This window comes from Jaculus jaculus, chromosome 9, assembly GCF_020740685.1.
Source record: "Jaculus jaculus isolate mJacJac1 chromosome 9, mJacJac1.mat.Y.cur, whole genome shotgun sequence".
NCBI classification, from domain to species: domain Eukaryota; kingdom Metazoa; phylum Chordata; class Mammalia; order Rodentia; family Dipodidae; genus Jaculus; species Jaculus jaculus.
The window spans coordinates 6,708,667-6,722,886 of record NC_059110.1 but is presented as its reverse complement, the minus strand read 5'-3'; the positions used below and the strand labels follow the sequence as shown (position 1 = coordinate 6,722,886).

The window sequence follows — 14,220 nt, the reverse complement described above, 5'->3', positions numbered from 1 at the left end:
TCAACCCTACAGAGCAGCAACCCCAGGTGTTGTGATCTGTCTCCAGCCCTGAAATGAAAGAATGTGATGATGTCACAAAGTCAGCCAGAACATTTGAGGAGAGGGGGGCAGTTTTGATCACCGATAAAATTCTTTTTAAAAAAACCCACAAAGCAGCAGGTTAGCTTCTCCTGGAAGCTAAGAACATGGCAAATACCTCAAGAAAGAAAGAGTCCAGGGGAGGTAATATGATGGAGAATGGAATTTCAAAGGGGAAAGTGTCGGGTGGGTGGGAGGGTATTACCATGGGATATTTTTTATAATCATGGAAAATGTTAATAAAAATTGTGAAAAGAAAAAAAAAGAGGAGAAAAGGGAGAGTGGTGGGAGGGATCATGATCATGATATTATATTGTCCATATGTATGGAGGTTGTGAATAAAATTTTTAAAAATCACATAAAAAATAAAGAAAGAGTCCAGCTTGAGGGCAAAGTTCCTTATGGTAAGGATCGACAGACACTAGATTTATTACAATATGCATCAGTGCAAAACCTGACCCATCTGAATAACAGCTTCCCATCCATTAGCTCATTCATGACTTCCATGAATCCCAGGAGCTAAGCACCCGTATTTTCTTTTTCTTCCTCACGTTTCCCAGGTTGGCTGTTATACTGCTCAGTATGGCCCTGAACTTCTGACCTTCCTGACCGCAGCACCTAAATGCTGGGATCACCGGCAATAATAGTACCACCAAGCCTAGTACTGGGGGTGGGGGTGGAAACCCTGAGCTGAACATTATTACTCCATTTCTCAGAGCAAGAAACTGAGGCAGCTCCCAAGTTGGGTGACTTGAGTAAGGTCACCACAATAGATTACTGACCTCAGGGATCAGCCATAACTCTAAGCTCTCCCCTCTGCACATGTCTAAACTGGTGTTTTCTTGAGATGTGAGAAGGGGGTTCCCCTGGACTTAGGACACCCCTTTGCAGAACAGTCCAGAAAATACTCCAATGAGGGGGCCAGGCATGGTGGTGCACGCCTTTAATCCCAGCACTCTGGGAGGCAGAGGTTGGAGGATCACTATGAGTTCAAGGACACCCTGGGACTTCATAGTGAATTCCAGGTCAGCCTGGGCTAAAGTGAGATCCTACCTTGAAAAAGAAAGAAAGAGAGAGAGAGAGTGAGAGAGAGAGAGACGGAGGGAGGGGAAGGGAAAGAGGAGGGAGGGAGGAGGGGAAGAAGCGAGGGAGGGAGGGAAGAAAAAAGAAAGAAAATCCTCCAATGACAAAAGACAATGAGGCTTACAGTGACATTCACAGTCACAAAGCATGCTCAAGGAGGAAAGATGAGATTCACTCCTGGTCCTTTGGACTGGCTTAAAGATGGTCTCAGAGGGCTGAGGAGATGACTTAGTAGTTAAGGCACTTACCTGTGAAACCTAAGGTCCCGTGTTCTACTCCCCAGAGCCCATGTAAGCCAGACGCACAAATGTGAGGCAAGCATAAGGTTGCACATACATACTAGGTGGCATGTCTGGAGTTCAAATGCAGTGGCAGAGGTCCTGGGGCACCAATTCTCTCCCACACCCCACCTTGCTTGCTCTCTCTTAATTTAAAAAAAAAATAAAACCGGGTATGGTGGCCCATGCCTTTAATCCCAGCACTCAAGAAGCAGAGGTAGGAGGATTGCCATGAGTTTGAGGTCACCCTGAGACTACATAGTGAATTCCAGGTCAGCCTAGGCTAGAGTGAGACCATACCTTGAAAAACCAAAATAAATGAGTAAATAAATTAAAATTAAATTAAATAAATAAATAATAAAATTAAATTTAAAAAATTAAGCTGGGGTTAGCTGGGCATGGTGGAGCACACCTTTAATCCCAGCGTGCAGGAGGCAGAGGTAGGAGGATTGCCATGAGTTCAAGGCCACCCTGAGACTCCATAGTGAATTTCAGGTCAACCTGGGCTAGAGTGAAACCCTAACCCAGAAAACAAAAAAACAACAACAACAACAAAAAATTAAGCTGGGTGTGGTAGTACACATCTTTAACCCCAGTACTTGGGAGACAGAGGTAGAAGGATCGCCATGGGTTAGAGGCCACCCTCAGATAGAGAATTCCAGGCCAGCCTGAGCTACCTACCTCAAAAAAGCAAATAATAATAATAATAAATAATGATATTTTAAAAAAAGATAGCCTCAGCAATGAGAACCTGCAGGAAGCATGCTTATATACCTGTTTGGAGTCTCGGGAAGGTGGCTGTAATCCTGATTTATTCTGATCCCTTCACCTATGCCAGAGAGGAGAGAAATGTACAGGGAGATCTGGTCTGATTTCTCTGCAGTCAGCCTAACATAACGGAGCGGCTCCATCATCTGTGCCTCCACAGCACAAATGTGCTTACCGGGCTGGAAACCGTCTTATCTCAGGCCCTCACACAATTCATTCCCAGAGACTTCCTGGCTGTGGAACCACATGGCTCCAACACACTCAGGCTCTCCTCTGAGAACAAGCACAAAACAGGCAGCCCAGCCTCCTTGCACTTGACGTCAGCAGACACACAGGTGACTTGCTCTGGCTACAGTGTGCAGGCAGTTACACTTACGCTGACTACTCGTGTCCTTTATTTATTTTCTTGGCATTACCCACAAACAGCTTCAAGACAGTGTGGCCACAAGTTTCCTTATTCACTGGGTTCCTCGCCCCCCCCCCAATGCCCGCCCACTAGCACTTGTAAAAGATGAGACAAACCTTTTACTTTGCTGAGTGAACACTCAGAAAAGGAAGCTCACATGTGGTCCCCGGGATTAAACGCTGCCCTCGTCAGCGCCCAGCTCACTGTTATGATATGATAAAGAAAAATTAAGCCAGGAGTGGTGGCGCATGCCTTTAATCCCAGTACTTGGGAGGCCAAGGTAGGAGGATCGCTGAGAGTTTGAAGCCACAATTCCAGGTCAGCCTGAGCTAGAGTGAAACCCTACCTTGAAAAAAAAAAAAGATAGAAAGAAAGAAAAAGAAATATTAAGATTACTTGGCCCCATGCTAATTAGGTAACTGGATAGACATTATCAAGCTTAGAGGCCATTGAGAGTGGACCTCTCTCTCATGATCAGCTTTGAACCCCACTTCCTGTTTACCATATGAAAATGTAGTGCTTTAAGGACTTGTTGAGGTCTGTTGAAGGAAGGCTGCTTCCTCCAGGTCAAAAGAATGGAAGCTGAGTTGTACCTGTGGCTCTCGATGCAGACATGACATGCTGATGTACTACAAAGATTAGACAGAGCATTGCATGCAAGGGCCCCTCCCTGAAGAGTTACTCCACCTGACCTGTCAACCAGCTTTCCTTTCTCTCTGCCCACCTCTTTGGAGACTGACCAAATCCACAAGCAGGCTTGCTTGCCCTAACACTCCTGGTTTTCTCATTGTTTCTCTGAATCTCCTGCCTCCCACCACCCCTCCCCCACCCACACAACAACTGCTTGCTGACCACCACGTGGGAATCTGCCTGCTTTCTGGATCCTAACCCTGAGGGTGTGATGGTCTCTCTTCTTATGACCCGTATCTCCCTCATCCCAGCAGCTACCAAGATCTCCAGCTTGCCCCTCCTCATTTTCTCTCTCGAAGTCAGATAAAACGGTCCTTGAGCTTACTTCTGAACCTGCTTCTAAATTATTTTATGAATGAGACTAGAAACCACAAAAGCGAACCCCAGCTACCTGGTAGCGTTATCAAACTTCAGGGGCCAGCATTACACATACCAATGGACTCAGACAGACAGGCAGGCTCTGGTTCTTCTGCCTGTTGTTTTTAACCTCCACATACACCCTCAAGTCCCTTTCGGAGATGGTGTGGCAGTTGATGGAGACTCCAGAGTACAATTGGAAGTGTGGGCTACCATATTTTTAAAAAAGATTTCTTTTTATCTATTTATTTATTAGAGACAGAGAAAGGACGAGATAGAAAGTTGAGTGAGAATGGGCACACCAGAGCCTATAGCCACTGCGAATGAACTCCAGACACATGCGCCACCATGTGCATCTGGATTATGTGGGACCTGCAGAATCAAACCTGGGTCCTTAGGCTTCACAGGCATGAGACTTAACTGCTGAACCATCTCTCCAGCCCAGGCTACCACATTGTAATCAAAGTCCTAAGGATGACCTGGAGAGATGGCTCAACAGTTAAGGCGCCTGCCTGCAAAGCCTAATGACCCGGGTTCAGTTTCCAGGTTCAGTTCCCCAGTACCCACATAAAGCCAGATGCACAAAGTGGCACATGCATCTGGAGTTCATTTGCAATGGTTAGAGGCCCTGGTGCACCCATTCTCCCTCTCCTCTCTCTCCCCTTCCAAAATAAAATATTGTTTTAAATCCCCTAAGAATGGTGTTTGGTGTTGTGAAACAAGCTGATTGCCATGGCTTAGATGAGCAATGTCCCTCCCTGTATTGGTCACTCCTCTTATTACTATGACAATGTACCTGACAAAAGCAAGTTGAGAGGAAGGGTTTGTTTCAGCTTACCGTCTGAGGGGATACAGTCCGTTACGGAGGGAGGCATGGCAGCAGAACCAGGAAGCAACTGGTCATTCAGTCCACGGTCACAAAGCAGAACCAGAGCCCAGAGCTGGTCCACCTGCTCTCTGCTGTTCTTCTTCTTGTTCTTCTTTTTGTAGATGAGGAACCCCCTCCCCTGCCAAGCCCATGGGATGGTGGCATCCACATTTAAGGTGGGTTGCCCACTTCAATTAAACTAATCTAAAAGCTCCCTCACAGACACACCCAGAAGTTTGTTTCCATGGTGATTCTAAATCCTGTCAAGTTGATAGCCCAGATTAACCATCATATCCACCCCCCAAACTCGTGTTCTGGAAGCTTGGCCCTCAATGGGGCAGTGTTGAAGCGATGGAACTTTTAGGAGGTAGGGTAAGTGAAAGACCTTTCGCCTGTTCTGGTGCTTCCTAATCTAAAGGAAGGGATTCATGCTGGTCTCAAGAGTTCATTGTTAGCCAGGCGTGGTGGCGCACGCCTTTAATCTCAGCACCTGGGAGGCAGAGGTAGGAGGATCACCGTGAGTTCGGGGCCATCCTGAGACTACGTAGTGAATTCCAGGTTGGCCTGGGCTAGAGTGAAACCCTACCTTGAAAAACAAAAGAGGGAAAAAAAAAAAGAGTTCATTGTTATAATAAAGAGGTAACACCGGCTCTCCTGATTCTCTGCTGATGTGATCTGTTGCTCTCCCACACGCCGATGTCCTTCTCCATAAAACCAAGAAGGTTTTGGAGCTTCCAGAACTGTAGGCTAAATAAGTGAGCTTTCTTTTTTTTTTTTTTTTTTTAATTATCCAATTTCCAGTGGTTGGCTGTAACAGTACAAAATGACCTAATGCAAAGATGATCAAATTTGTATACAAAACCAAGAATAGTTAAGAACCAGGTAAAATGTGCTGTGAATTCACTAAATCACTGACCTGACTTCAGTCTGAGGGCTGGTAATTAAGAGACAGAGGGGGCTGGAGAGATGGCTTAGCCTTTAAAGCGCTTGCAAGCCAAGTCAAAGGATGCAGGTTCAATTCTCCAGAACCCACATAAAAAAGCTAGGTGGCACATGCATCTGGAGTTCATTCACAGTGGCTAGAGGCCCTGGCATGCTCACATTTATTTCAGATGGGAGTTTGGGGGGAACTGGGAAACCAGCTCTCCCATCTGGAATGGAGAAGCGCTTTTTCTTCTAATGTGGCAACTAGCCAATTTCATGTCGGCCTGAGAGAAGATGGCATAAATATCTGAGCAGCGATTAAAATAGCTAGAGAGAAAACATTTAAAAATACTTTGCCCATTTTCATTTCAGCTTGGAAATACCTAGAATGTTGTGTGTGTGTGGGGGGGGAATCTTTCCAGGAAATCTACCTTACTAGTACATGATTATATGAGGCAAGGGTATGACAAAGAATTCTGTACTATTTCTGAGAATATCAGAGCAATAACTCATGGAATTTATAAACCATATGTAAGTGTGATCTAGTTCTGTGGCTAAAGATACCCATTATCATCACAGCAACAGTCAAGAACTCACGACCTTGGAAAACCAAAAATGATTCTGCCCTTGGCCTGTTTTGGTGCTTACAAAACAAAACAGCAGGCTGGAGAGATGGCTTAGCAGTTAAGCGCTTGCCTGTGAAGCCTAAGGACCTGGGTTCAAAGCTTGATTCCCCAGGACCCACGTTAGCCAGATGCACAAGGGGGTGCATGTGTCTGGAGTTCGTTTGCAGTGGCTGGAGGCCCTGGCATGCCCATTCTCTCTCTCTCTCTAGCTGTCTCTTTCTCTGTTGCTCTCAAATAAATAAATAAAAATAAACAAAAAAAAGTTTCAAAAAACAAAACAGCAATGTTCTGCACAAGGCTTGTGTGGTAGTTTGAATGTATTGCCCCCACCGTAGATTCAGGTGTTATTAAAGTTGAGTTTGCAGCTAATGCCCCTGGTGGGAAGACCCCTGCTATGGAGGGGGCTGGGCACGTCCCTGGAGGCTGATTGAATTCCAGCCTGAGATGCGCAGAGGAGCCCTGGGGTCCTCCGGCTGCAGGTGGGTTTTGTACCTGCTGTGGTGCTGGCTGTTTGGACGTGTCTCTCTCTGCTTGGATCTGTGAAAGGTAGCCAGCTTCTTCTGCCATTGATGGAACCTCCCCTTGGATCTGGAAACTGAAATAAACTCTTTCCTCCCATCAACTGTACCTGTTTGGGGGTCTGTCCCAGCAGCGTGGCGCTGACTACAACAGGTGAGCTCTGAAGTTGCAGTCACCCTCTCCCCAGCTCACCCTGTGACCGACAGCCAGGGAGCCCTTGTCTGCGAAGCACAAAGGGAAAGCTCCTGCTAGTCACTTCTTTCCAGTGGCCAGGGGAATCTGGCTTACAGAGGTCAGTGGAGGCCATCAGCGGAGGCCTTGCGGAGGTGACGTATCGGGTGACAAGCACATAGAGGAGTCTTACCAGAAAAAACACTCAGCTAACTATAGCAATGTGTTCTAAGACACTCATGAAACAGGAAGATATTTGTAAGAGAAATCATAGACAATAAGAAAAAAGCTAGAACACTAAAATCAACATATTTAGAAGTAAAGTTTTTCTATTCTTTGGTTTTTTAAAATTTTTTCTTTTGTTCATTTTTATTTATTTGAGAGTGACAGACAGAGAGGGAAAGAGGCAGATAGAGAGAGAGAGAATGGGCGTGCCAGCGCCTCCAGCCACTGCAAACGAGCTCCAGATGCGTGCACCCCCTTGTGCACCTGGCTAACGTGGGTCCTGAGGAATTGAGCCTCGAACCAGGGTCTTTAGGCTTCTTAGGCAAGCACTTAACTGCTAAGCCATCTCTCCAGCCCTATTCTTTGATTTTTAATAAACTTCAGAAACAAAAAAATAAAAAAAGCCAGAAATCCCATTGTGAACACATCATGTGTATTTCCCAACAGGTAGAAAGTTTGACCCATGAACTTGACATGTACATTATCTGAGGATGACTGAATCGGTGTTTTAACCGTGGACCAAAAGAACTTGTTACTAGAAATCATGATATGTCCAAGGAGAATAACTTCTTACAAATTGCCTCTATTTTCCAAGCTACACATTGGTTAGCAGATGTGGGGATTTACTGGACCATCTGACATAGAGTTAAGGCACATTAAAAAATCTGTTAGCTATGGATCTGTATGTTCATTCAGCTCATGAATGTTTGAAAACATGAGGCACTGTCATTAACATTAAAGGAATGTTAGAGTAAATCAAGAAAGGTCTCAAGGAAGCATAATCCTGAGTTATAAAATATCACAAATAGCAAGAAAAAAATTTTAAAAAACCAAAGAATAGAAAAACTTTTCCTCGGTGCTCAGTGTTGTCTGTGAAACCAGAATAATGCAATCACTGTGAAGTGGTGTGAGGACAGAAGGATGGATAGATAGATAGATAGATAGATAGATAGATAGATAGATAGACAGACAGACAGATAGTCACATCTTGCCTCCATGGCTCCAACAACAGCTATCCATTAACAGTGGAATAACTACAGTTTATTGTTCTTCTCTGTCTTAGCAGTCTTTTCCACCCGTGTGTAGAGATGGATGGAGCCCTGTCTCAGTTCCTGGAGGTCACGTATGGCCAATGACAAGAGTGCCGGGTGACAAGGGAGACACTTGCGCATCTGTGAGGGAGAAACGGACTGATGAGAAAGGAGCTGCAGAGCACGGAGAGCTGGTGGCTGAGTCACTGCTGTGTGGCTTCCTGAGCCGTCACGCACCTCAGCTGTGACATCAGAATGACGGCACCCCGGCCGGGCACTCAGAAACACTTGTGCAGAGGGCACCAAAAGAGGGGCGTCCCGTCCTCACGAGATGAGAAGAAGGCCTGGGGGAGCAAGGCAGAGCCTGACTCTCACGTTCCTGGCAGAGCCAGTGAGCTGTGAATGGCCTCTGGGCTCCTGCTTGGTTTTGTCCAGTGGCTGCCATTTCCTCGGTATACCTTTAGCCTGTTGCCCTGTGTGATGGCTGTGGACTGTCAACTTGACAGGACCTGGGGTCACCGGTGAGAGACTACTTAGATCAGGTTAACCCGCAGGCCAGCCTGTGAGGGACTGTGAGGATTAGGTTAGCAGAGGTGGGAGAACTCACTTTAACAGTGAGCCATTCCTCGGGGCCGGGGCCCTGACCTGTCTAGGAAGGACAGAGCCACACACTCACATACACACGCATACACACTCAGCCTTGGGTCTTGGGACTACTGAAGTGAGTGACGGATGGCGAAGCAGATGACAGCACACGCTGGCTGTCCTGTGTTGATGGAAACACGGGCCTAGTAAAGAAGGTGCAGGGCGCTGGAGAGATGACTTACAGGTTATGGTGTTTGCCTGCAAAGCTAAAGGATCCAGGTTTGCTTCTCCAGGACCGTAAGCCAGATGCACAAGGGGGTGCATGCATCTGGAGTTTGTTTACAGTGGCTGAAGGCCCTGGCGTGCCATTCTCTCTCTCTCTCTCTCTCTCTCTCTCTCTCTGCCTCTTTCTCTGTATCAAATAAATAAATAAATAAAATATTTTTTTTAAAAAAAGAATGTGCAGAAGTCACCCAATGGAGGGTTGTTCACACGGCACACTTTTCTAAACAGACAGAGACGTCGGCTTAAAGCGTTAATCTAAGTGGCCAGGAACAGACCCTTAGCTAAGGCACACGCATTCTGCCTTTCTCTGGGACGCTGTGAAATACCCATCCTTCAGTTACACTTGGGAAGGAAGGCTGAGTACAACAAGGGGTTAACTCAAATCAACACCTTCATTTTTAGACTATTGATTCCTTTGGTTCTTTAAGTTTCACTCACATTACATCATCCAACCAGGCCCAGTTTGTAGAAAAAGATTTGTAGAAAAATGGATGTTTTCATTATGATATTAAGTGACAAAGGTTGTAAAAGTATACAGAAAAATCACAAGTCAATTCTAGAAAGAAAATTGCAAAAGGACAGAATGTCACAGCTGTTAAACTGGTGTACACACACACACATGCATACATCCTCTGTCCCTCCCCCATATATACACTTATACAAGTGGGCCCATCTGAAGCCTGGGCCTGGCCCAAAACTACCATTTCAGCATCTGCTCCTCCCTCAGGAAGAACGGGCAGGGAGAGTTCTCGAACTCCTTTTAAGCCCTTCCCCAACTCCCACTTGCACGGAAGGTGCCCCTCCTTATTGCTGGGACAAACCCGCTGATCAAGAGCAGCTTATGGGAGGCAAGGGTCTATTTCAGCTCATGATTTAGAGATGTCTCATCACCGAGAGGAAAGCCTGGCAAGACCAGACAACAGGGACTCACATCTTTTCACATCATCTGGGAGGAAGCAGCAAGAGTGAGCGAGCTGGCCCAGCTTGTGAAGGAAAAAAAAAAAAAAAGCCAAAATGTCCTGCCAAGTGGGGGCTGACTTATAAAATCCCAAAGCCTGACCCCAGCGACACACCTCCTTCTAGCAAGACTGGGATCACTGGGGAGCAGCCACAAAGGTTCCTCACAAACACATTTTGCACTCAAACCGCTGCAGAAATTTCCCAAGCAGAGCAGAGAAACTAGATGACGTTAAGGAAGGGAAGAACCGGCAACTTCCAGAGCAAAGAGGACAGGGCTAGAGTGGGGACAGCCGACAAATTCTGATTCTAGCCCGTACTTTTGGCCTGTGGGGCAGACAGAAAATATCAGGGACAATGATGCCCCAAAGATCGGGGAGGTGGGCACTGTCCGGTAGCAACGAGTGTGAGAAGGCTTCCTAGACATGCAACATTTAATTTGCTGCTGGGCATTAAGCTGGAAGATCGTAGCCAGGGCCTTCCCAGAGGGGACCTTTGGGAGCCCTGAGCAGGTCACTTCACACTTAGTCCTGACAAACGAGCTGACTGTAGCTTTTGGGTTCCTTACACTGGCCTAAGGCCCAAAGATAAAAATCAGAAAGTATTCTAGACTGAATTTTACTGTCCCCAGAACCTTCTCTAACTAAAATATTCCTCAATTAAAAAATCATCATAGTCTAATGGTTTGGCAGAAGCTTATGTAAAATTAGCTTATTTTAAAATTTTATGGACTAGGACCGTGTCCAAGGCCCTGGCGCGGTACACGTTGTCCGTTACAACAAGCCAAATCCAAAGAAGCCATAAATCATATGGAATTTTTTCATTATGCCCCCTAATGAATTCATTCCCTCCAAAATCTAACTATAGGATGATAAAAATGTAGGGTTACAGAAAACAGATGGATCTAAGCTTATATTTAGTAGTTCTGAGGAGCTTATCAGAGAAAATTTCCAAACAGCTTTTATATCCAAGCTAACAAAAACACAGAGGGACACACAATAACTGAGGTGACTTTTTCCATCATGAGAAAAATGGAAGAAAACAAAAACAGATTCCCCCCTCCCCCTTTTTATGGTTTTTCAAGGTAGGATGTCACTCTAGCTCAGGTTGACCTGGAATTCACTATGTAGTCTCAGGGTGGCCTCAGCCCATGGCGATCCTCCTACCTTGGCCTCTGCTGGGATTTAAGGCGTGAGCCACCACGTCAGGCTCTACCTCTTTATTTTGAGACAGAGTCTCATACTATAGCCCTAGCTAGTCACTATATAGTTCAGGCTGGTTGCAAACTCATGGCAATCCTCCTGCCTCACTCCAAGGGCTGGAACTATAGGCATGAGCCACCCCATCTAGTTAAGGTCTTTTGTAGATTTAATTTCTGTGAGATGAAAGTTGTTACAGTTAAATACCACAGGTTTTCTGTATTGTAGCCAGTGTAGTCAGACAAGTGTAATAAACATTTCAATAGACACCATTACATCATTTTCCACAATACTAACCTTAGGGTACTGCCACCCTTATACTGTAGATGAAAAGACTGAATTTATCCTAGGTCAAGTGCAAAGGTTACATAGTGATGGATGCGGTAGCCAAGGCGAAGAACGTATCAAGTTTTTTTTTTTTTTTTTTTTTTTTTTTTTTGAGAGCGAGAGCGACAGACACAGAGAGAAAGACAGATAGAGGGAGAGAGAATGGGCGTGCCAGGGCTTCCAGCCTCTGCAAACGAACTCCAGACGCGTGCGCCCCCTTGTGCATCTGGCTAACGTGGGACCTGGGGAATTCAGCCTCGAACCGGGGTCCTTAGGCTTCACAGGCAAGCGCTTAACCGCTAAGCCATCTCTCCAGCCCCGTATCAAGTTTTTAACCACTGTCATGTTTTCTATAAGACAAGAGGGCCAAGGCAGGTAATTGTGAATTTCTTTAGCTTTCATAGGACCAGCCCAAGACTTCTATTGACAGTCCCACATCTGAAGATTAGGGTGCTGGTGAGTGGTTGAACTACTGCCCTCTCCTCATCAGTCCTGGAGCATGCCAGGCATGCCCTCTTTCCAGGTGGAATGCCCACCATTCCAACCTGACCCCACTTGCCCATGATGCTGAGGGCTCGAGAGCACTGACCTTGGGGTTCATGCATTCTGGGGCAGCCAGCCGGTGGTCCCACTTCCAGCAACTATTTTTTTTTTAATTTTTTTTGTTACTTTTTATTTATTTATTTGGGAGTGACAGACAGAGAAAGAGGCAGATAGAGAGAGAAAGAGAGGATGGGCGCACCAGGGCCTCCAGCCACTGCAAAGGAACTCCAGATGCGTGCGCCCCCTTATGCATATGGCTAACCTGGGTCCTGGGGAATCGAGCCTTGAACCGGGGTCCTTAGGCTTCACAGGCAAGCGCTTAACCGCTAAGCCATCTCTCCAGCCCTTCCAACAACTATTTTAAAAGATGCTCAGTGGAAAGTATATTTGTAAAGTATATTCAGTCTAAGGAAGTTTCCAAACATACTTTTAAATTTAATTTTTTTAATGAGACAGAGAAAGAATTGGTGTGCCTGGACCTCCAGCCACTGCAATCAGACTCCAGATGCGTGTGCCACCTTGTGCGCATGTGTGACCTCACACTTGTGCCACCTCATGTGTCTGGCTAACATGGGACCTGGAGAGTCAAGCGTGGGTCCTTGGGCTTCACAGGCAAGCACCTTAACCTCGAAGACATCTCTCCAACCCCCACAGGAATTCTAATAAGCTCCAGTAAAGTGAAACCAAAACTCAAATTCAATAAGGAAAATGCATCTTTCAAACGATTAGTGTCTACTGAGGTCTGCGTGGCATGAGAGGATTGACTAATAGTGAAATATTTTCAAAGACGGAAGGTTAACAGGACAAATGTGGGATCGCGACTGCTGCTGTCGCCGTCACTGGCAGGACGGCTGCCATGTGGCAGTCGGTTGTGACGCCATGAAGGTGGGAACATGAAAGAGGCTGAGGAATACGAAGGGAGGCCACCCCTTTGGGGTCACCAAAGCCAGGGAATAGTCAGAAATCCAGGCCTGGGTCTACATGCAGATGTGAAGGAGATGCCATCACTAGCTGGCAGTAAAAATAGAAAGAGAGAGAGAGATTTATTAATCACACAAACCACCTCTGGCTTGAATCCTACCCTCACCAAGGTGATGCACCAGGACCAGCCGCCTCCTTGAGGCCACCACGGTCCCTCCCACCTGGGCCTCAATGGAGCTGCACGTGGATGGGCACATGAAGAGCCCCCGTGTGCCAAGCGGGTGATGTTGGACAAGGAGCTTGTTATTTGTATTTGTGGTCATTCTGACTGTGTGACAATTAAACACAAAAGTGACAGAAAAGGCCCAAATACTGCCACATAGAACGCCCCTAGTCCCAATCTCCATTCGTGCTGCAGGATACTGGGACTCTGTCTCTTCCTCCTGCTTCCCACAGCTCCCTAAACCACCTACAGATTAAGCCTTTCGCACTAACAAGACTTCTGGATGTGCTGAGGACAGGCCTGCTTAACAATACAGACAGGTAAGTTCTTGGGCCACCAGCAAATGCCACACTAAAATATGTTGTTTATTTTATTCACTTACTTGAGAGAGTGAGAGAGAGAGGCAGATAGAAGGAGAGAATGGATGCACCAAGGCCCTTAGCCACTGCAAACAGACTCCAGACACATGTACCATCTTGTGAATATGGCTTACTTGGGGCCTGGGGAATCAAACCAGGATCCTTAGGCTTCGCAGGCAAATGCCTTAACCATTGAGCCATTTCACCAACCCCTAAAATATTTTTAACATATTAAATATGTTGTTTAAATATTATCAAATAAAACACAAATACTGAATGAAACCCTATAAAATTAGGACTAGAAAAAAAATTCAAAGCCGGGTGTGGTGGCACATGCCTTTTATCCCAGCACTCAGGAGGCAGAGGTAGGAGGATCACCATGAGTTCGAGGCCACTCTGAGACTCCATAGTGAATCCCAGGAAGGCCTGAGGTAGAGTGAGACCCTTCCTCAAAAAACCAAAAGAAAAAAAAAAAATTCAAAAGTTGGTTTGAAATTTTCATACACTTACTTATCATTTAGTATATTCATTTTTAAAAGAATTTTATTTATTTATTTGCATGCAGACAGAGAGAAAGAGAGAGTGCACAAATGGGCTCCAGGGCCTCCAGCCACTGCAAGCAAACTCCAGATGCATGCACCACTTTGTGCATCTGGCTTTTTGTGGGCACTGGGGAATCAAACCCAGGTCATTAGGCTTTGCAGGCAAGAGCCTTAACTTCTTTCCAATCTTCTCTCCAGCCCGGTATTTTCATTTTAATACCTAGTGGGGAAAACACATTCAAAATCTTTTCAGTT

The 14,220-nt window shown here is 45.9% G+C and overlaps 1 protein-coding gene across 1 annotated transcript in view; it reads right to left on the bottom strand.

Moving 5' to 3' along the window:
* Positions 1-14,220, bottom strand: part of Agpat4 (1-acylglycerol-3-phosphate O-acyltransferase 4) — a 124,286-nt gene that overhangs the window by 73,224 nt on the left and 36,842 nt on the right. The gene's annotated exons all lie outside the window — the stretch shown is intronic.